This window comes from Ceratotherium simum, chromosome 17 (assembly GCF_057802395.1).
Source record: "Ceratotherium simum simum isolate JZ-2026a chromosome 17, ASM5780239v1, whole genome shotgun sequence".
Classification (NCBI taxonomy): Eukaryota; Metazoa; Chordata; class Mammalia; order Perissodactyla; family Rhinocerotidae; genus Ceratotherium; species Ceratotherium simum.
The window spans coordinates 8,391,693-8,413,813 of record NC_141916.1 but is presented as its reverse complement, the minus strand read 5'-3'; the positions used below and the strand labels follow the sequence as shown (position 1 = coordinate 8,413,813).

General features: G+C 41.4%; 1 pseudogene across 1 annotated transcript; it reads left to right on the top strand.

The window, feature by feature from the left end:
• The first annotated feature begins 313 nt into the window (after positions 1 to 313).
• Positions 314 to 5,661, top strand: LOC147914684 (uncharacterized; annotated as a pseudogene). The gene is made up of 2 exons (XR_015554920.1): positions 314 to 3,364; positions 5,274 to 5,661. The product of XR_015554920.1 is annotated as an uncharacterized LOC147914684 (transcript).
• The last annotated feature ends 16,460 nt before the right edge of the window (positions 5,662 to 22,121 follow it).

Sequence of the window (22,121 nt, the reverse complement as noted above, 5' to 3'; positions counted from 1 at the left end):
CCTGCGAGAGATACGTGTCGACCCGGAGCTCCGCTTAATAAACCTCGTGCGTTTGCATCAAGCTCGGTCTCCTGTGTCTGTGGGTCCGCGCCTTCCCGAGACTGGAGTTGGATTTCCTTTTTGGGATCCTACATTTGGGGGCTCGTCCGGGATCTGCGCGGTCACCCCAGACTCCGAAGACCCCTTGGATGTAAGCCTGAGTGACTGGGTGTGTGAGTGTGTGCGGCGCCGCGAAGCATTGTTTTGGTCTTGGTATCTGGGCAGCCGCCGCTTCGGGCCGTGAGGGCCGAGCAGCTGCAGTGGCAGACGTGCTGGGAACTGCAGGCTGCAACCCTGGGGGACGCCCCAAGGGACAAGGGGAGTCAGGAAAGCCTGACCACCCCCTTTCAGGTGGAAAAAGTAACGGCACTCTTTTTCCCAGGGAGGACACGAAAACCCCTCCCGTCTGAAACCGCCTTCGGTTGGCTTGTAGAGACACCAACCGGGCAAAGTTGTTTATGTCTTGCTGTGTTTTTGGTGTTCATTGTTCTGTTTTTGTTCGTTACGTGGACCTCATTTGACGGGATGGGACAGACTATGACGACCCCCCTCTCTTTGACCTTAGACCACTGGACTGAAGTGAGAGCGAGAGCGCACGATTTGTCGGTAGAAATAAAAAAAGGGCGTTGGCAGACTTTTTGCACCTCTGAGTGGCCCTCCCTCAATGTGGGTTGGCCCCCTGAGGGGACGTTTAATCTAACTGTTATTCTCGGTGAGGGCTATTGTTTTCCAGGAGAGACCGGGGTCCCATCCTGACCAACGACCATATATTACAGTGTGGCAGGATCTAGTGCAGAACCCACTCCCGTGGGTTAAGCCATGGGTAAAAGCGGAAAAACTAGGCCCCCGAGTCCTGGCGCTACAAGATGCGGAGACACGAAAGAAATCGAAATCAACTCGAACAGCGGAGTCGGAGACCCTTCGGCCCCCGGGTCTACCCTGAGATTGAGCCTCCTCCCGAATGGCCCCCTTTCGCCTCCCCTTACCCCTCCCCGCTCCAGGATCGCAATCAGGACGGAGGGTGACTGGCTCGGGTCCCTCCGCTGGAACCCGAAGCCGCTGGAGCCACTCCGGACGGGCCTGATACCACGGTGGCGCTCCTCTAAGAGAGTATGGAGCTCCTGCGGGACCCAACCAGCTGTCACCCCTCCAGTACTGGCCTTTCTCTTCCTCAGACCTGTATAACTGGAAAAATAACCATCCCCCTTTTCAGAAAACCCCGCCGGATTAACCGCCTGATAGAGTCCCTAATGTTTTCCCATCAGCCCACTTGGGATGACTGTCAACAGCTCTTACAGGCGCTCTTCACCACGGAGGAGAGAGAAAGAATCACACAGGAAGCAAGAAAGAACATCCGAGGCACCAACGGGCAGCCGGCAACGACAGCTGAGGCGGAAAAAGGGTTTCCGCACAACCGACCCAACTGGGACTATAACACGGCTGAAGGTAGGGGGTCGCTGTCCGCTTACCGCCGGGCTCTAGTGGCGGGTCTCCGGGGAGCCGCAAGGCGGCCCACCAATTTGGCTAAGGTAAGAGAGATTCAGCAAGGACCCACTGAACCCCCCTCCGTTTTTCTAGAACGATTGATGGAGGCTTACCGCAGGTACACGCCCTTTGATCCGTCCTCGGAAGGGCAGAAGGCCTCTGTCATTATGGCCTTTATTGGACAGTCAGCCCCAGATATAAAGAGGAGATTACAAAGGCTAGAGGGGCTGCAAGACTACGACCTGCGGGACGTAATAAAGGAGGCTGAAAAGGTGTATCATAAAAGGGAGAGTGAAGAGGAAAAGCGAGAAAGAGAGAGAAGGGAGGCTGAGGAGAGGGAAGACAGGAGAGACAGGAGACGAGAAAAAAAACTAACTAAAATACTGGCCGCAGTGATAAAAGCGACAGGGCCAGATCACAGACAGTCAGGGAACCTGGGCAACGCCCCACGACCAGGCTCACGCAGACGGCAACCCTTGGACAAGGACCAATGTGCCTATTGTAAGGAGAGAGGACACTGGGCAAGGGAATGCCCCAAGAAAAGGGCCACACCCAAGGTGTTGTCTTTAGGAGAGGACGAAGAATAGCGGGGACGGGGCTCGGGCCCCCTCCCCGAGCCTAGGGTAACCCTAACTGTTGAGGGGACCCCTATGAGTTTTCTGATTGATACTGGGGCTGAATATTCAGTACTGAAGCAACCTTTGGGGAAATTAAAAACTAAAAAGACTCTGGTTGTTGGAGCCACTGGGCAGAAACAATACTCATGGACTACTTCCCGGACAGTGGACTTGGGAAAAGGAAGGGTGTCCCATTCCTTCCTAGTGATTCCTGAATGCCCGACCCCGTTGCTAGGTCGAGACCTTTAACCAAACTAACACCTCAAATCGATTTTGCTCAACCTCGGCCTACAGTATCCTGGTCCGCACCTACCACCATGATATTGGCCCTGGAGCTAGAGGAAGAATATCGGCTCCATCAGCAGCCTAAGCCTAGAGCTCGGCTCAATACCGATAAGTGGCTGATCGAATTTCCAACGGCATGGGCTGAAACCGGGGGACTAGGGACGGCTACGAGAATTCCCCCAGTCGTGATAGATCTTAAGGCCGGAGCCCTCCCGATAAGGGTGCGTCAATACCCAATAAGCAAAGAGGCCAGAGAAGGAATCCGCCCCCATATCCGGAGGCTGCTCCAACAAGGAATCCTGGTTCCTTGCCAGTCTCCTTGGAACACCCCCCTCCTGCCTGTAAAAAAGCCTGGAACTAATGATTATAGGCCGGTCCAGGATTTGAGAGAGATAAATAAAAGAGTGCAGGATTTACACCCTACCGTGCCAAACCCATATAACCTACTCAGCTCCCTCCCCCCATCACGAAAATGGTACACTGTCTTGGACCTGAAAGATGCATTCTTCTGTCTACGGCTTCACCCAAAAAGCCAATTACTTTTTGCTTTCGAGTGGCGCGACCCTGATATGGGGATCGTTGGACAACTGACTTGGATGAGACTGCCTCAAGGGTTTAAAAACTCCCCTACCCTGTTTGATGAAGCCCTCCACAGGGACTTGACCGATTATAGGGTTAAAAACCCTCAAGTGACTCTTTTACAGTATGTAGATGATCTATTGTTGGCAGCGGAAACCCCGGGAGACTGTGAAGAAGGGACCAAGCGCCTCCTGGCCGAGTTGGGTGAGTTGGGATACCGGGCGTCGAAAAAAAAGGCACAGTTGTGCCAGGAAAAAGTAGTCTACTTAGGCTACACACTAAAGGACGGCCAAAGGTGGTTAACCGACGCACGGAAAAAGACTGTGACCCAGATTCCGGCCCCAACCTCCGCTCACCAGGTAAGGGAATTCCTGGGGACAGCCGGCTTCTGCCGATTGTGGATCCCTGGGTTTGCTACCCTGGCTGCTCCACTGTACCCATTGACTAAGGAAAGTGGGAACTTTGTCGGGACTCTAGAGCACCAGAAGGCTTTTGAGACTCTAAAACGGGCATTATTAGAGGCTCCCGCGTTGGCCCTACCAGATTTGACCAAGCCCTTCACCTTGTATGTAGATGAAAGAAAGGGAATCGCCCGGGGAGTCCTAACTCAAGCCCTTGGGCCCTGGAAGCGCCCAGTCGCATATCTATCAAAAAAACTGGATCCGGTAGCCAGTGGATGGCCCTCCTGCTTAAGGGCAATCGCCGCCACTGCCCAGCTGGTGAAAGATGCAGATAAGTTAACTCTGGGCCAACAGATAACCGTAGTAGCCCCCCATGCCTTAGAAAGCATTATCAGACAGCCTCCAGATCGATGGATGACTAACGCCCGGATGACTCACTACCAAAGTCTGCTCCTAACTGAGAGAATTACCTTTGCCCCACCGGCCATCTTAAACCCGGCCACACTACTGCCCGAAGCGGATGATGAAATACCTGTTCACCAATGTGGCGACATCTTGGCATCAGAAACGGGGACCCGACCCGATCTGCCGGATAAGCCATGGGCTGGGGCCCCTAATTGGTACACCGACGGCAGCAGCTTTATGGCAGAAGGTAAGAGGATGGCTGGGGCTGCTGTGGTAGACGGGAAAAAGACTCTGTGGGCAAGCAGCTTGCCGGAAGGGACTTCTGCACAAAAGGCTGAGCTTATCGCCCTGACACAGGCGTTAAGGTTAGCTGAGAATAAGACTGTGAATATATACACGGACAGCAGGTATGCCTTTGCTACTGCCCATGTTCATGGGGCTATTTATAAACAAAGAGGGCTGCTTACCTCGGCCGGAAAAGATATCAAAAATAAAAAAGAGATTCTGGGCCTCCTAGAGGCTATACATTTGCCTAAAAAGGTGGCAATCATCCATTGCCCAGGTCATCAGAAAGGCACCGACCCCATAGCTCAAGGGAACCGCTTAGCAGATTTGGAAGCCAAGCGGGCGGCACTAGGACCTATGGTCCTGACTCTCCAGGGAGCTAAGGTCAACAAAACTGTCTCCGGTGGGGAACTAACTAAAGAAGAGAAAGTCCTTTCCGTTGCAGAAGGGCGAGAATATCTATCACATCTACATCGGCTAACCCACTTGAGCCCTCAGAAACTAATTAAAATTATTGAGGCCTCCCCGTACCAGGTACCAGATTTGAGAAAGGCGGCTGAAGAAATTTATAAGGATTGTAGAGCTTGCGCTCTCACAAATGCTGCAGTTACCAAATACCGCACTGGACATAGACTCCGGGGAGATAGGCCCGGAACCTTTTGGGAGATAGACTTTACTGAAATCAAACCGGCCCGGTATGGAAATAAATATCTTCTAGTATTTGTAGATACCTTCTCGGGATGGGTAGAGGCTTTCCCCACCCGAAAAGAGACTGCCTCTGTAGTAGCCAAGAAGATATTGGAAGAAATCCTCCCGAGATTCGGGATCCCAAAGGTAATTGGATCTGACAATGGTCCTGCATTCGTTGCCCAGGTAAGTCAGGGACTGGCCAGTCAACTGGGGATCAATTGGAAATTACATTGTGCTTATAGACCCCAGAGCTCAGGCCAGGTAGAAAGGATGAATAGAACAATTAAAGAGACCCTAACTAAATTGTCCATAGAGACCGGCGATAGTGACTGGACAGCCCTCCTGCCCTTTGCCCTGTTCCGCGCCCGGAACACCCCACAAGGGCCCTTAAAACTTACACCCTTTGAAATCCTCTATGGAACCCCTCCCCCTTTGGCACAAATAGGGATACATGACCCTGACATTATACCTTCTATACCTTTGTCAGCCCGCTTGAAAGCACTCGAGGCCGTCAGGCGCGACATCTGGAACCAGCTAAAAGAGGCCTACCAGCCTGGTGATCTGCTCATCCCGCACCAATTCCAGGTTGGGGACTCTGTCCTTGTGAGACGACATCGGACGGGGTCATTAGAGTCACGTTGGAAGGGGCCCTACGTGGTGCTCCTCACTACGCCCACAGCAGTCAAGGCGGACGGTATAACCTCTTGGGTTCACGCCACACACGTAAAGAAGGCACCCCAGAATGCAGCAGATCTCTGGAAGGTGGAAAAGACTGATAACCCTCTTAAGCTGCGTTTGCGTCATGGGAACGGCGAGCAGGTCGTCCAATCCTAATCCCCACGCTCCTCAACTGCTCACATGGCAAGTCGTCTCCCAGGTAGGAGATATAACCTGGTCAATCCAAAAAACTGCTTCCCCTTGGACATGGTGGCCAGACTTACACCCTGACCTTTGTAAACTGGCTATAGGAACCCCCGACTGGGATTTCATGGGTCGACGAGGGGGGGCAAAACAAGCCGGAGGATGCCACTCCCCCCATCGCAAGGGTAAACTAAAGGCATACTCCTTTTACGTGTGCCCCGGTCACCACAGACCTCATTCAATTGACTCCTGGTGCGGGGGCAAGGAAGACTTCTACTGTAAAAACTGGGGATGTGAAACCAGTGGGACTACTTATTGGGAACCCTCCTCTTCTTGGGATTTAATCAGGGTTAGAGCAAATTATAGCCACCAGATAAGTCGGGGCTCAGAATGCAATACCTGGTGCCACCCCTTAACCATTCAGTTCACAGGGAAGGGAAAAACAATTAAAACCTGGATCGGGAATGGTCATTCATGGGGAATAAGATTGTACAAAGAACGGTACGATGATGGCCTGACCTTCTCTATTAGATTAAAAATAGAACCCCCCGCCAGCAGACCAATAGGGCCAAACGGGATCCTAGCCGATCAGAGGCCCCCTCTGTCCCAAAAATCCCCCGCCAGCAGACCGATAGGGTTAAATAGCCCCAAACCCCCCCAGGCAAAATCCATAACCCTAAATGGGACCGTAGATATGGTCACCAGATCTGCTCTGCGACCACCATCTACGCCACCTCCCGCAGTACCTACTGAGCAAAGATGGCACAGACTGTTTAACTTAGTATGGGGAGCTTACTACGCCTTGAATGATTCCAACCCTGAAATGACTGAATCATGCTGGCTATGCCTAGCGGTCAGCCCCCCTTATTATGAAGGAATTGCCACCATGGGGGTCTATAATAACACCTCAGACCACACGACTTGTCTTTGGGGCAAAGAAGGGCGGCTAACCCTAACGGATGTGTCGGGGACCGGTTCAGGACTATGCTTAGGAAAAATTCCCCCGGGCTACCAGGCTCTATGTAATAAGATTGAAGTCAGCCTTCCGACTACTCCTGGTCATTTTTTGGTACCAGGACCCAATAGGTGGTGGGCCTGCACCACGGGCCTAACCCCCTGCATCTCAACTAGCGTATTCAATTCGTCACAAGATTTTTGCGTGCTTGTGCAGTTGGTGCCTAGAATTTATTATCATACTGCCAATAGTTTCGAGGATGAATTTGACCAGAGATCCAGATTATGGAAAAGAGAACCAGTATCCCTCACCCTGGCTATACTCCTGGGACTGGGAGTTGCCGCGGGCATAAGGACTGACACTACGGCCTTAGTCACAGGAGAAAGGGGATTAACTGCCTTGAGCAATGCTATAGATGAAGACCTCAGGACTTTAGAACAGTCCATCTCTAAATTAGAGGAGTCCCTCACCTCCCTGTCTGAAGTAGTGCTCCAGAATAGAAGAGGATTAGATCTGCTGTTTTTAAGAGAGGGAGGACTTTGTGCGGCCCTTAAAGAAGACTGCTGTTTCTATGCAGATCACACAGGGGTAGTCCGAGATTCAATGCAAAAATTAAAGAAAAGATTAGACATGAGGCAGCAAAGCAGGGAGGCGCAACAGAGCTGGTTTGAATCCTGGTTCACTAAGTCCCCCTGGATGACGACCTTACTATCCTCCCTAGCAGGACCCTTGCTGATTCTTTGTCTACTTTTGGTCTTCGGACCATGTGTTTTCAATAGAATTACTGCTTTCATAAGAAAAAGGGTCAATGCAGTGCATGCTATGATGCTCCAACGCCATTACCAAGCTCTCCCACGCAATGAGCCACTGATAGTAGACACCGAAAACTAAGTTCTAAGATTAGAACTAGGGACAAAAGAAGAAGTGGGGAATGAAGGAAGTAAATTATATTAAAAATTTAAAAGTTAATACCTTAGAGACAGGCACCTCCACACCCTAAGGATTCCTGGTATAAGGGGAACGCGTTTATCGATCCTGACTGACTCTATTCATAGAAGACTCGCCTAAACTGTTCGAGGAAAATTGAGAACAAGAGAGTGCTCCAGAGGGATAAGTTTGGGAGGGTCGGGGTGGAGGGGGTCCAGATGGGGACGCGTGTGTGTAACCTGATAATTGCTTCGCGCCATAGCAATTCGCGCCATAAAATGTAACTGTTTAAATGTTTTAAATTAGCCAATCATGTAAGACCGCGCCAACCTTTTCCCGCTTTATGCTTCCGAATCCTATAAAAGAGCTTGCCCCTTAAGGTTCGGGGTCGACCCCTCTGTCTCCTGCGAGAGATACGTGTCGACCCGGAGCTCCGCTTAATAAACCTCGTGCGTTTGCATCAAGCTCGGTCTCCTGTGTCTATGGGTCCGCGCCTTCCCGAGACTGGAGTTGGGGTTCCCTTTTTGGGATCCTACAAGGCCTACTCAGGGTATTCACTCTTTTGATTAACTCAAAAGTAACTGATTTGGAACTTTAATTACCTCTGCAAAAATCCCCTCACCTTTGCCATATAATATAACCTAGTCATGGCAGTGACTATCTAGTCCTTGTCACAGGTCCCACTCACACTCAAAGGGAGAGGGTTACATAGGGTTGTTCACCAGCAGGCAGGAATGTTTGGAGTCATCTTAGAACTCTGCCAACCATAAGTCCAGTTAGAGAAGAAGCTAAGGGAGCTGATTTCACACCCAATATTACTTTGGGGTCTAAGAGACAAAGAGAAACACGCTGGGGAGAAACCATCTTCTATCAAATCTAACAGAGATCTCGGGGAAGCTGTGGCATCCTGAGGGCTCAGAGTTGCCACAGGAAGACGAATTCTCTGAGGCAGGGCCACGTCACTGGCATGGCACATGGCAGGACGGCAGTCCCTTTGTGGAAACCAGCCACAGTGCCATCAAGAGGTTCTCCAGGGATGGCCAGGCCTGAAGAACCCGACTAAACCTAATTTCAAATACTTGTGAAATATTGTATAGGGAATCTAACAATTTTCCAGAGACATTTTATTAGGGGTTAAGGAAGAAGTCATCTGAGTTTTGGAAGTTATAACTGTGGTTGTTGTAGCTATCAAAGTGTATTTATTAATATAGAATTGACTTCTGTTTTACATGTAAACTAGCTGCTTATAATGGCTCAATTTTTAGGCATTAAATTCTAGACTGCATTCATATGATTTCTATGGCTTTAGTGATATCTGCTCTGATTAGTCACCAAAACAAACAAACACACAAAAGCAAACAAACAACGCTGGGCAATAATGAAAGGCTGGAGGTTTGCTCTCCTCTGTGGTAGACATTCTCTGCTGAAGCCTACTTCTCTGAGATACTGCAGTTTGTGGAATTTTGTAAACTTCTCTGTGTTTTAAATAAACAAAAGTAACTTGAAGCCTGAGAACTACAAGAAAAGTGTTCCTCTATTACAAAGAAGCGTTGTCCTTTACGGTTTTTACTGTGTCCTACTGGTAAATGTCCACCCCTGGCAGCCACTTTGAGAAAAAGTAATATTTTCACCTTCAGCCTCACCAGGATTTGGTGTTAAACTGTCTCATGCCCTCTTGCATTTGGGATTAACTTCACTTCTGCATGGTTATGTAACAGAATGGAGATAATCACTACTTCCAACTGGCCTGTAAGGAGCAAGAGAAAGTATATCTCTGATCTACTCTTGTAAAACAAAACCGTTCTATTTCCTTTCAGCATTCTCCCCCCTTACAACTGGAATACTCCTTGGAAAACACATTCACTTAAAGTCTCTGAAGTGGGAGTTGCCTTGCTAGCAAAATCATGACATCAAACAATTTTAACAGAGCATTTTTAGAACGAGAATTAAACATCGAGGTTATCAACAAAAAGCGTACATGACTTCCGTTAATAAAAGAGCTGCAAACTATGGACACATCTGCTGACTGTCTGCTTTCTTGTGATGGGATTCTAAAGCCAAACAATCGCTGGATCATCTTTTCCCTCACACAGACCATCAGAACCACAGGGGATTCTGACAAGCTGGAATTGCTGTTTGAGGGGATGGGGGAAAAGAGGGTATACTTCGGAAGAAGACATTGGATTGTCTAAAATGTGTCAGAATCTTCTTTCTAATGCAAGGATTGCATTCCCCACAGTTGCCTTGCTTGGAAGAAGCACTAAAGCCCCAATTAATCCAGAAATGATCCTTTGCATTCATGTATGATTTTATGAGTTTCAAAGTCCTATAAACATGTTACTCAAGCCTCACTACAACTGTGTCCAGTCTAATAATAAAAGAGAATGAGAAAAAGAAAGTAGGGCTCCATTCTACATATAAGAAAGACAAAATCAAGAGAAAGAAAGTTGCTCTCACATTATACATAGTGTCAAAGTGACATTTAATCATATTTCCACATATGGCATAGCCTAATATTTATTTCCTATTACACAAAAGACACTTAATTAAAGGGAAACCAAGAGATATGTAAGACAATAGGAAGGACATACGCATTGATGTTTGGAAAACCTATACGTAATTCCTGGGTTTGTCACTTTGGAAAGGTCCTTGGATTTTGCTGCGCTAAAATGTACCTATTGTCCCTTGGGCTTCTCATAAGTCCAATTTTTTCAAACGGAAATACTTTTTGTGGGAAAGTAAGCAAAAAGAACCATCTGGCCTTTACTCATAAAATTAATTTTACAAGCATGAAAATAATTAAATCAAAGGTTTAGAGAGATCAAAAATTAATATTCTGTGACTAAAAATAAATGTGTGGCTAATCTTACTTATATAGTATTACATTTTGTTTTAATGTTTTAATATTTTCAAGACTCCACATATATAGTAACTAGGTATGGGAAATTGAAGAATAAACATTAAAAAACACACTATTATCCAAAATTACAATATATAGATTTCATTGATTTTTAAGCCATAACTAATTGTATCATTGTTGCTTTCACCTGTATCATGCATTTGACAGCTTCGATTTAGCAAATGTAACTATTTTTTATTGATTTAAGGGAATCATTTTAACATCATTCTTACCTACGTGTAAAGTAAACACTGTTTTTAGTTCAAAAAATTCATTGAACGTTTACTCTGTGCTAGGCACTGTTTACAGAAAAAGAACACCAACAAAAGTCCCTACCCTCACAGATCTTGTGTTTTATTGGAGGAGACAGAAGAAAACAAGACAAATAAAATATATAGCCTATTGGGGATAAGTGTCAAGGGAAAATAATTAAAGCTGAGAAGGTAAGTATGACTTACTGGGGTGAAGGGGAGGCAGGATACAATTTTAAATAGGGCGGTCACTTACTTGGAAAAAGTAACTTCAGACAGGAGCATGCCTGGGTGGTTTTTAAACCAGCAAGGTGACTAGTGTGTTCGCAGCAGACGAGGAAGAGAGAGAAGGAGATGAGTTCAAGGAAGTGATGAGGGACAAGATCATGCAGAGCCTTGTAGGTCAAAGCAAAGGGTTTTGGCTTCTATTCTTAAATGAATTTGAAATACACGGAGGATTTTGACCAAAGAAGATATATAATCAAACATATTTTAAAAGGTCACTCTGGTTGCTGGATTTGAGCATAGATCTGAGAAGGGCAAAGACACAAACAGGGAGCACGGTTGGGAGGTTATTGCCATAATCTAGGTAAAAGTGCTGGAAGCTTGATCAAGGGGTGCAGTAGTGGTTGGATTCTTGGATATATTTTTAAGTTAGAGCTGAGAGCATTACCTGACATATTAGAAATGGGGGTGAAATAAAGAGAGAACCCAATTTGTCTCAGGTTTTTGACCTGAACACCCAGAAGGACAGAGCTGCCAACTACTAAGATGGGGAAGATTGCAGCAGAAGCAGGTTTGGGGGGGACTATCAGAAACTAGTTCAGACTTATTTGGTTTGAGATGCCATTTGGACATCCCAGGAGAGATTTAATTAAATCACGTGTTTATAATCAATCTTTGCTCTGTCTTATTTATAATTTGCCCATTGATAAAACTTAGAAGAAAAGAGAAGTAATCCTAGAATCACAAATAGAAACCCCAGCAATATTATATAATCATTGTCCCTGTTAACGACACATCAGTGTGGGCTACTGTAGTGATGAGACAGGCTGCAGACTACACCAAATTTCTCGTGACCATTGCTGGCTTATTCCTTTCTTTCCCATGCAACAGAGGGTATTGATATGTAAATTTAGGTGAGTGTGAAAATAGTTTGAAATAGTTAAGACTTAAATCAGTACCAAACTTCAGTACTTTACCTATTATTAGAAAAATATTCTACGTGACACTTATGACAATTACAAGTTAAGAACAGAAAAGATAAAGTGAAATCCAATCAGTGGTACTTTAGAATTCCAAGGACTTTCACAAATTTTAGTGGGGAAAAAAAACAACACTCCAGTTTTAACGTCATAGACTCTTTTCTTCCTAAGACATATCTATGAACGCATGTAAGCCAGGATCAGAATCATAGCTGAACGGTAGAGATTTATTTGTTCTCAGATTCATTGTCCGTTAATGTTTTGTGAAAGAAGCTGTGCGACCTTCTCATTGCATAGGTTAAATTCTCTCCCAAGAGTCATCTGTGTCCCTCATATAAATGGACTTCTTTGCCATGACTTAATGCATCATTCCAAAACACGTTCAGCCATAGTACAGGTTCAGGCTGAGAGTATGAATTAATAACATGCAGACACAATGGGTATGTGTGTGTGTGTCTATCTCTCTCAGACACACACACAAATACACACACACACAGATGCCCTCACATAGGGTCATGGTTTAGAATAATGATAGTTTTAATATTTGATCCTGCTTCAAGCTGAACCTCAATTGACTAAAAGGAATAATGCAAAGGCATTCTAAGTGATGCCAACTATCTGTACTAATTTACGGAGGTTACTCATTGGTATTTTAGAAGACTTCAGCATCACAAATGTGACTATTAATTATAATGTCCTTCATTTATATTTATATAATTATAATGTCCCTTCATTTAAACAATTTTTATTTCACTTCCAGTAATTGTAATTGATTCTTCTTCATATTCTTTTCTTATTCTATTTCTGACCATTTTTGTTTCATTTCATAACGTTTTCTCTTGGAAGATTGTTGGCAGATTTATTTTTAAGTCACTTTCAGATTGCCCTATTTTCTTTTTCGTTTATCTGGAATAAATCCTTCTTCTGACTTCTGATGCTGGTGATTATTGTTCTTAGTGTTAATTTTCTTCATGGATATCAAAATAATGACTTTGTAGGTAGATTTGAGGTGGGGGTTTATTGGTTGGTTTTCCTCTCAATTGTTCATTATTTGTTGTCAAGCAATTTTAAAATTTTCTCTCCCTAACCCCTCCAGTCCTAGAGGCTTGGCCCAGCTCCTGACCACTAGGCTAGGTCTGCTTCCTCCCATCATAAGCTGTAGCCCCAGTGATAGTTACGAGGGTTTTTTCTTTATCATCTTTCACAGACAACGAAATCTCAATCTAGCTTTTGCTTGCTTTCCGTGAGACTTGCCCCATTTCCCTTACCCTATATGAACACCTCTACTGGGAACTTCCATCGGCAAGAGGAGCATTCCTTGGCTTTAGCCCTATTCGGCACATTGTGTTTCGGTCCCATAAGTGGGATAGAGATGCTTATCTTTAATTGACTAGTTTTCTGGGAGTTTCAGACTATTCTTCTGAGATGATAAGAAACAGTGTACCATTTCATAGAAAAAAAAGCAAGCAGAGGCTAATTTTGCTCTCTATTCTTATTCTCAACCATCTTATTATTAGGCGTTCCTTCATATCTTGGCAATATATTACCAAACTTAGTTTCCATTATGGTCTAGTAAAGTGAAAGTTTTTGACGTAAAAATAGTAAAGTGGTTAAAAACATTGGCTGTGACGTTAGAGACCTAAGGGTCAAATCATACCATTTAGTAAATCACTTATCCTTAAAGAACTTGGAGTCTATCATATAATATGAATATAATAGTATTACTACAAAATAGTGTAGTTGAGAAGAATAAATGAAAAGTGCTTAATCACAGTAAGTGCCCACTATATATTAATTATTTTCATTATTTATATATTTATAACCAGTTCTTTACCTTATAAAGCCTCTGCTACTGAGAATTATGAACATCAGCTGGAAAAGGATGAAAACGTCACCTTCAACTTTTTCAGTTTATACTCAGCCTTTTAAATTTACTGGAAATACATTCACATTTTCTTTGATTGTCAGTGTTCACCCATCATGTGGTAAAAGAATGTTAGGATTTGGAGGTTTTGATGTTCCCTGTGACATTTTCCACTACTTTTTGGATATGACCTCCTAGAAGAGGTCATTGTGAAGACTAAATGAGGTAATATATGTACATTGTTACTAAGGTGTCTGATCTGCTACTAATGTAAAATTTAGTTTACATCTTCTTTCTCCTTTCAACAGGTCTCTTTTCAAGTTCCAATGGGAAACCATCAGAACAGTTGGTTAACCTCAACAGCGTAATGTTTTTTAAAAAATTATTCATTATCATCTTCATTCTCCACCTTAAAGTATTTCAATTACGAAATTTGTAACAAACAGCTGATCCAAACTCCATTTCCAACTCTTGTGTCTGACTTTTTGTTAGAGGCTATAAGAACTAAAAATTAAATTTTCTAACTTCTCATGTGACTAGGAGTGGCCATGTGACACCCTCTGGCTAATAAAATACATGTTGAAGTCTGCCTATACTCTCTCCTCTACCTTTCTTCTTCCTGTCTGAAACATGGATGTGGTGCCTAGGGATAGAGGGCCATCTTTCAATCACTAGGCAACAAGCTAATATGCTTAAGAGGTTAGAAGGCAGAGAGAAAAAAAAGCTGAGTTCCCTAAGAGAATCACTGAGGTTGTGTACCATACCCGTATTACCTCCTCCCAGAATTCTTGTTATATTAGAAAAAATAAGTCACTATTCAATTTAAGACACTTGACTGGTTTTCTGGTGTTTGCTACTGAATGCATTACTGTCTAACTCATCATCCAAGTTTTGTACCTGAGCAAATGAGAAATTGGGGAAGCAATGTTGGAATAAGAAGTCTAAAAATCCACGGTCATTTGGAAAGTAGTTACAATCTTGAAAGCTTATATTTTCTTCATATAACCCTTCTTCTCTTACTTTTTTTCCTAATTCTCCCTCTTTCCATATTATTTAAAATAAATTTTAAACTAAAAAAATGTACATATTAGATAACAAATCAAATAGCATGGAAATACTTATAATGCAAAGATAGCAATTCTCTGACCAGCTACTCAGAGGAAATCCCTTTCTACTCTCTTTTGTTGATTTTCCTGGTACTTTCCTCTATATTTCTACCAAATATACTCATGATATTTATTGATTTATAAATTTTAGACATTATCTATAACTTTCCATTATTATAAAAGATTATTTGGCTCACATTCAACCCCACATCCTTCCCTATCTTCCAATATTATTGTATTTCATTTTATTGAAATTTTTAATCACCCTTGAAACTATCATGAACAAAATAATGACATTTGCTTGTACTTATTTTATACAGCTTTTCCTCCTAAAATTTTTATTTGCCTTGAAATTTTACAGGATGTGCTTAACGGTGAGGGAATTGCATTCATTTCACTGAGTTCTCAATAGGTCCATTCATTCAGATGACCAACATGCTGCAGTTCTAGGAAATTTTCTATCATATTTGCTAATTACCTTTGTTCCATTTTTTCTGTTATATCTGTCTGATACTGAATCTCAGAGAATTTCATCTTAGTTTTTTATCTTTTTTTCTCTCATAGTTGCTATCTTTCTATTTTATTTTCTAAGAGATTTCTTTGATTTTCATCTAATCTTTCTGTGGGATTTTTTTTTTCATTTCAGCAGTCAGTTTAAACTTCCAAGAGCTCTTTCTTATTATTTTAAATGATTGTATTATTTTCTATGTATGCAACTATTTCATATACCTTCAAGGGATATGAGAAATGAATTTTCTTAAATTTTTGTGGGGTAGAGAAGATAGAAGTTTTCTTTTGTTCTGTCAGATAACAACACTTCTTCCAGGCTCACATTTTTCTGTTTCTTCATTTTGTGATGTCCATTGTTCATGTTCAAAGATTTACTCAAATGCCTGGTAATCATTGGTTCATCCATTATATTTAATAATGACATAGTAAAAAAAATTAATCAGGAATTTGGGGGAAGGAAGGAAAGTCTATATCAAGTGTGTTTGGGAAAAGAGCTTGATGTTTCACTGGAAAACTTTTCAGATGTCAGTTTTTCCAGAAACTCTGGAAAGAGTTCATACCAGGCTGCTGGTGTCTTGCTTGAGGGTTGAGGGTATGGATCTTAGAAGTTAATTATTTGATATAGGGACTTTCACTTCATTCTCTATTTTCACCTTCATATGTCAAATTCTATCTTTAGTCTCTACTTGGCATCTCTGATTCGAGAGCCTCCTTCTTTATTTTTATCAGAGCATGGATGTAGACATTTGGGCCCTGTCACTCGGTGAGTAGGGCCAAGAGAGAGAAAACATTGATTCCTCCATATGTTGACTTCCAAGCAATCTTCCTGTTATTTAACTTGTCACTTCTCTCTGTTTTAAGCAGCATCTTTGAGATATGAAAATCTCTGCGAATCAATGAATCTTATCAACTTTCTTATTCGCATCAGTGTGAGAATATTCTACACATTCCTCCTCTCTCTAGCTGCATTTAGCTGTACAAAAGTTTACAAAGTGTCTTATCTACAGATTTCTCTCCTATTTTTATCTTTGTGGATTTTCATTTTTTCCACAGTTATGTTTTAGTAAGCATTGGGAAAACCAAATAAGAAACGTATGCAGTCAATCCACATAACCAGTAAACAATATATTTTAGATGATGTATGGTATATTTATACAGTATACAAAAACTAAGATTAGCCGAGGGCATATCAAAGATAGCAATTAGAATGGGTTCTGAAATGCTTGTCTTTCTATGAATATGGATTTGAGAGTGCTCTCTCAAAAGACCCAATCAATTGGTAAAAGAAGAACAGAATAACGAGTAACTATTTGGAAAATACTGCCAATTAGAAAGGCTTAAAGTAATTGGGTACATTTAGCCTAGAGGCGATAAGCTGGCAGTGAGGGATGACTTAGTGCTCAGATGTTGTGACCAGTTCTTCTCCTGTCTTCTATCTAAACAAACAGACAAGCAAGCAAAATGCAAAATGCTTGCCTCAAAAGAAATTGTAAAGAATCCTCCCAATACCAAAATACCTATTTAGTGAATGGTGGAATTTCTTTCAGATAGACTGAGATGCTTTAGACAAGTATTACAAATTCAATATTATACGAAGGAGTGTATGGACATAATATAGAGGTTCAGATTAAAAGAGCAAAAGACAAAATTACCTGATAATAAATATAGGCAGTCCTTGATTTGCACTGTACCTTTGCACTGACACTTGTTGCATTAGTTTCCTGTGGCTGCCATGAGAAATTTATTACAAACTTGGTGGCTAATAATAGAAATTTATTCTCTTATAGTTCTGGAGGCTAAACGTGCAAAATCAAGCTGTCAGCAGGGCCGCACTCTCTCTGGCTCTAGGGGAGAATCTGTTCTTTGCCCTCTTCCAGCTTCTGGTGGCTGTTTGCATTCCTTGACTTATAGGCACATCACCCCAATCTCTGCCTCCATGATCACATCGCCCACTCCTCTTCTCTGTGTCCTCTATTCTGCCTGTCTCAAATTTACCTCTGCCTTTCTCTTATAAGGACTTTTGTCATTGGATTTAGGGCCCACTTACATAATCCAGGGTGATCTCCTCATTTCAAGATCTTTAATTTACAACAGCAAAGCCCCTTTTTCCAAATAAGGTAACAATCACAGATTTCAGGGATTAGGACATAGACATACTTTTTGGGGGTCACCATTCAACCTACTAAGCTCATGTATGTAGGAACCATATCTTCACATTGATCTCAGTTATCATGTAACTGTGCAAAGTGAGACTAGCCTGTAATTTATACCAATTATCTGAGTTTTCAATGTGAAGAGTTAAAACCTGGAAACATTTCTCACATCATCTAGCTTAGCTCAGCATGACAAAAGAGAACATCACAGATATGAAGAACCAGTATTTTAAGTACCAGCACTCTATCACCAGAAATGTGAAGACAAGGCTATAAACCATGTACAACAGGGATTCTATGACTATTTACCAAAGTAGAGCCAAACGCCTCCCGATGATACTCAACTCCCACAAAAAATCATTGTATTTGGTCGTTAGTCCATCTTCATGAAGTCACATAGGATCTGAAATATGCGATATAACATTATTGTGGGTATGTATGTTCTTAAAGAGTTTAATTCACATAGTATATAGATTATTTACTTCTCCTTTTATATTTGAATATATTGTTGAAGTGAAATTTATGTCATTACTGGTTTTAAATCAATACTGATTTTATTGTCTTGTTAGTTTGCAAATGGGTCAAGGGAAAACAATATCAAACTAACAGAAAATAGGTAATCAACAACAGAAAACATAATAATCTAGTATGTTTTAAACACAAATATATGAAAGTATTTAAAGCAAACAAAATAAATGTTTGTAAATTAATCTTTATGTGAACAATCTAAATATCAACAGGAAAAGTGCACTTTATAGTGAAGACATTGAATGACCAATATCAAATCACCCAAATACGAGAACTGTGTTTGTTATATAACGGGTGCTCTTAAAACATGTGTTAATTCATGTAGCCTTAATTTTATGATTTAATTAAGCAAACAAGGATACAATTAAGAGAGGGTGTTACTCCACTGGAGGCCTTGACCCAAATGTTATGGTCAAATATTTTCAAGAATTAATCAATCTAATATCAATATTTCAACGGTAAGGAAATAGGTCTGTGGGTGGATCTATCTTACAAGTAAGAAATTTTATTTATTCTAAGTAAGTTAATAAGGAAAGAAGTCATATAGATTTAAGGTAAAGGCATTAATATTAAAATGGATTTGAAAACTGAATTCATTACTTATTAACTCCTGTGACATATATAAGTCCTTTAATGTCTCTGTACCTCAGATTCCTAATTTGTGACAGAGATAATAATGCTTCTTTCATTGGGTTATTGTTAAGATTAAATGAGTGAATATGTTTAAAGTGCTAAGAACAGTAAAGGCTTTAAAAACCACAGCTATAATAATTATTATCATTTTAAAAAGAATCTGCAGGTAGAATCCTCATCAAATCTTTTAGCAATATCTTCTTAGATATATACCAGCAAAAGGTATCAGTTCTAGTTCTCAGCTATCCAATTATAAGATGAGAGACTAGAAGTAAGCTAAAATACTGTGCCCAATGGCTTTAACTAACTAAATTCATTTTAAAAATACTTAATGCCTTCTTTGTGACAGTTATTGAGCTGGATAGTACTTGAAATACAAAGATGAGTAAATATTAGTTTCAGTGTTTAAAACTTTACAATTTAGTTAGGAAGATAGATAATTGCACAATAACTCAATACAGTATTACAGGTCTTGCTAAAAAGGGCCCAGAACAGTAAAGGGAAACGTTATTAATTTTTGCATGCAGATTATGTAGTTCTGTGATCAAATGGGTTTACTGACACTTCTTAAGATGGACTTTAAAGTCTGAGATTGATGAGGCTGGCATATGAGGCAGAGCGCATCCATAGACCTGGGAGTATTGTAATTGGAAGCAAAGGGCGTGCATAATGGGATGAGGGTAAATAAGGAAGGGTCATTTGCTTGAAGCTTTATATACCAGGATGAAGAGTCTATGTTTTCTTTAGTGACAAGGGGAAATTGTTAATGAATGTCTCTTTTCTTTTGAGCAGTAGAAATGGCATATTGAAGCTATATTTTAGAAAGATTGATTTGATTTGTGATCTTGGATGGATTAAAATAAGGAAAAAGCGAATGTAAGAAAATCAATTACAAAGCTACTTGTACACAAATAATCTGTCTACATGAGAGGTAATGAGAGCCAAAACAATGTGTATGGGACTGAGGGTACCATATATAAGTGACATTATGAAAGTCAGATTAGCAGGATGTACTGGTTGCCCATAAGGGAGAAAGAAGAAGTCAGAGATATCCCTAGGGAATGAGATCAATTAAGAGGAATGAAATCTTAAGGAGAAGAATGAAGGGTGACACTAAGTAAGTACAGAGTCACGGAAACAAAGGCAGATGTTTTTACAAAGAAGAAGTCGGCCATCACTATCAAATACCACTAAGAATTTCAGAAGAGTGAAGTCTCAGAAAAGGTTATAGCAACTGGGTGGTTACTGGGAACTTTCAAGAGCAATTTTAGTAGGATTTGGAGGTAAACGTTAGATAACATAGGCTTAGGAACTAAATGGGTGGTGAAGAAATAACAACATCAAATGTATATATACATATACATACATATATACACATACATATATACCTGTATACACACACACAGCACATATATACAATGTATAAATGATGGGAAACCATGAACAGTAAAGATGCATGAAAGACAAGGAAAGTACTTCAAGTGGAGAGGGATGAGCCTTGGAAAGTATGAACTCGTTTGCTCTCAAAAACAAAAGATTGAGAAGATAGAAAATTGGAGATATTTTAGGAAAACAAGGGTAAAAGTAAGATTAATTTAATCTCTGTTTCTGGGGTAGGAGAATAGTTGAATGAGAGGTGAGCCTACTTCCTAAAATAAGAGCTTGAGATTGGAGTAAATGTGAGCTTGAGTAATACAGACTAAGGTTAGAAGAGCTGTTGCAGGGAATACAATTAATTCCTTATGTTGGTCATAAGCAACACAAGATAAATAAGATGATTATTCAAATATTAGTGAGGACATAATACGATAAACATAATTGACATGATTTTATGACTTCTAGCTATATTTATCTCCCAAGAAGATGAGAGGGATAGAGAAGGCAACAACAGGAGTACCATGGCTGGTCTTCACAAAGCAGAAATGGTGGATATTCTGTCATAAAGTGACTTAAAGATTTATAAGAAATTCATCACAAAAGTGCCTGACCAGGGCTAGGTATAGAAACAAAAGGAGGTGGACAAAGTGATAGACTGAAAGGCAGAAGAGTACAGGGACAACAAAATCAGGCAGAAAACTGATTTGGCCTTGGTAAACAAATGGGAGAAGGCAAAGGAAAAATCAGAGTGGGTCCTTAGAGGTAAGTTAGATGAGGCTGAGCAATTTAAGCCAGAGGCCTTTCTGTTGAGGGTATTAAGTAACAGAATGTTAAAACATGTTTTCTTCCTGTTCATTAATAGAAACAGGACATCAGATCTGATTATGTAGATCAGAAGCAAACAAATAATGTGAAGGGGAAATTCAAATCAATTCTTTCTAAAGAATGCATTAAAGGTAATTCTTAAAATATGTCATAATTACATGATTTACTTCTTTTAAATAAACATCTGGATAACCCTGTGCCTTTGCATGGTTTTGATTTCCACTATTGCCAATTAAGATGGTTCCATCATTCATTCATTCATTCATTCATGAATTCACCCACTCAACAAATTGAGTATATACCACGTTCAAAGTATTATACCAGAAAACATGTCTAAAATAGGATACGGATGCTATTGTCATAGAGTTAATTGTATGGTTACAAACATAAGCAGAGATACACAACACAGAGCTGGGTATGTGAAGTTTCCATGAGAGCTTAAAACCAAAGAAGTTGACCTGGTAAAGGAAAACATTTTTTAGGAAATAGCAGGTAACTTGGGAACTGCAGATGAGAGAGCAATAAATGCCTTTTGCATGTGTTTGTTGCAAGGTGGGAGGGTGAAGATGGTTGTAAGCAGTTATGTGTTCTAAAGAGAGAAGTCACTGTACGCAAACGTGGGTGAATGTAAGAGATAAAGGCATATTTCAAGTACTCAATTCAAGGAACTGAAAGAGTCTGGTATGAATATGGTGCAGGAATACCTAGGCGGGGAGATAACAGCAGGTTTCTGTATGCCATATTAAAGATTTTAGTCTTCTAAAACCTAAATTCTAAAAGCAATTGGATACCAAGCAACCCAATTAAGCAAGAACTGTCATAACTAGATTGCATTTTGAGATCACTGTGGCTGCAGGGTGGAGAAGAGGTTATACAGAAGCCAGTGCAAATAAAGAAAGATCACTTAGTAAGGTATTGCAATAGACCAGAAGATAGGAAGCTGATTTAATCAAGGGTTGGAAGGGAGAGAAGTTGATGAATTTACAGGATATTTAGGAGGTTCAGTTGACTGACAGGACTTAGTGATGGATGGCATGGGAGTGAAGGTGAGGAAGTTGTCAAGGATATCTTTTTTTGGCACAGCTAGAAAAATGTTGGTATCATTTATTGAGATAGGGAACTCAGAAGAACATCATGTTTTGGAGCAAGTGAACTGAAGTGCTTTGTCTTTGAAATATCACATTTGGTATTCATTTGAGATTTCTTGGTGGAAATGTCAGGTTAGCAAATGAACATGCTGG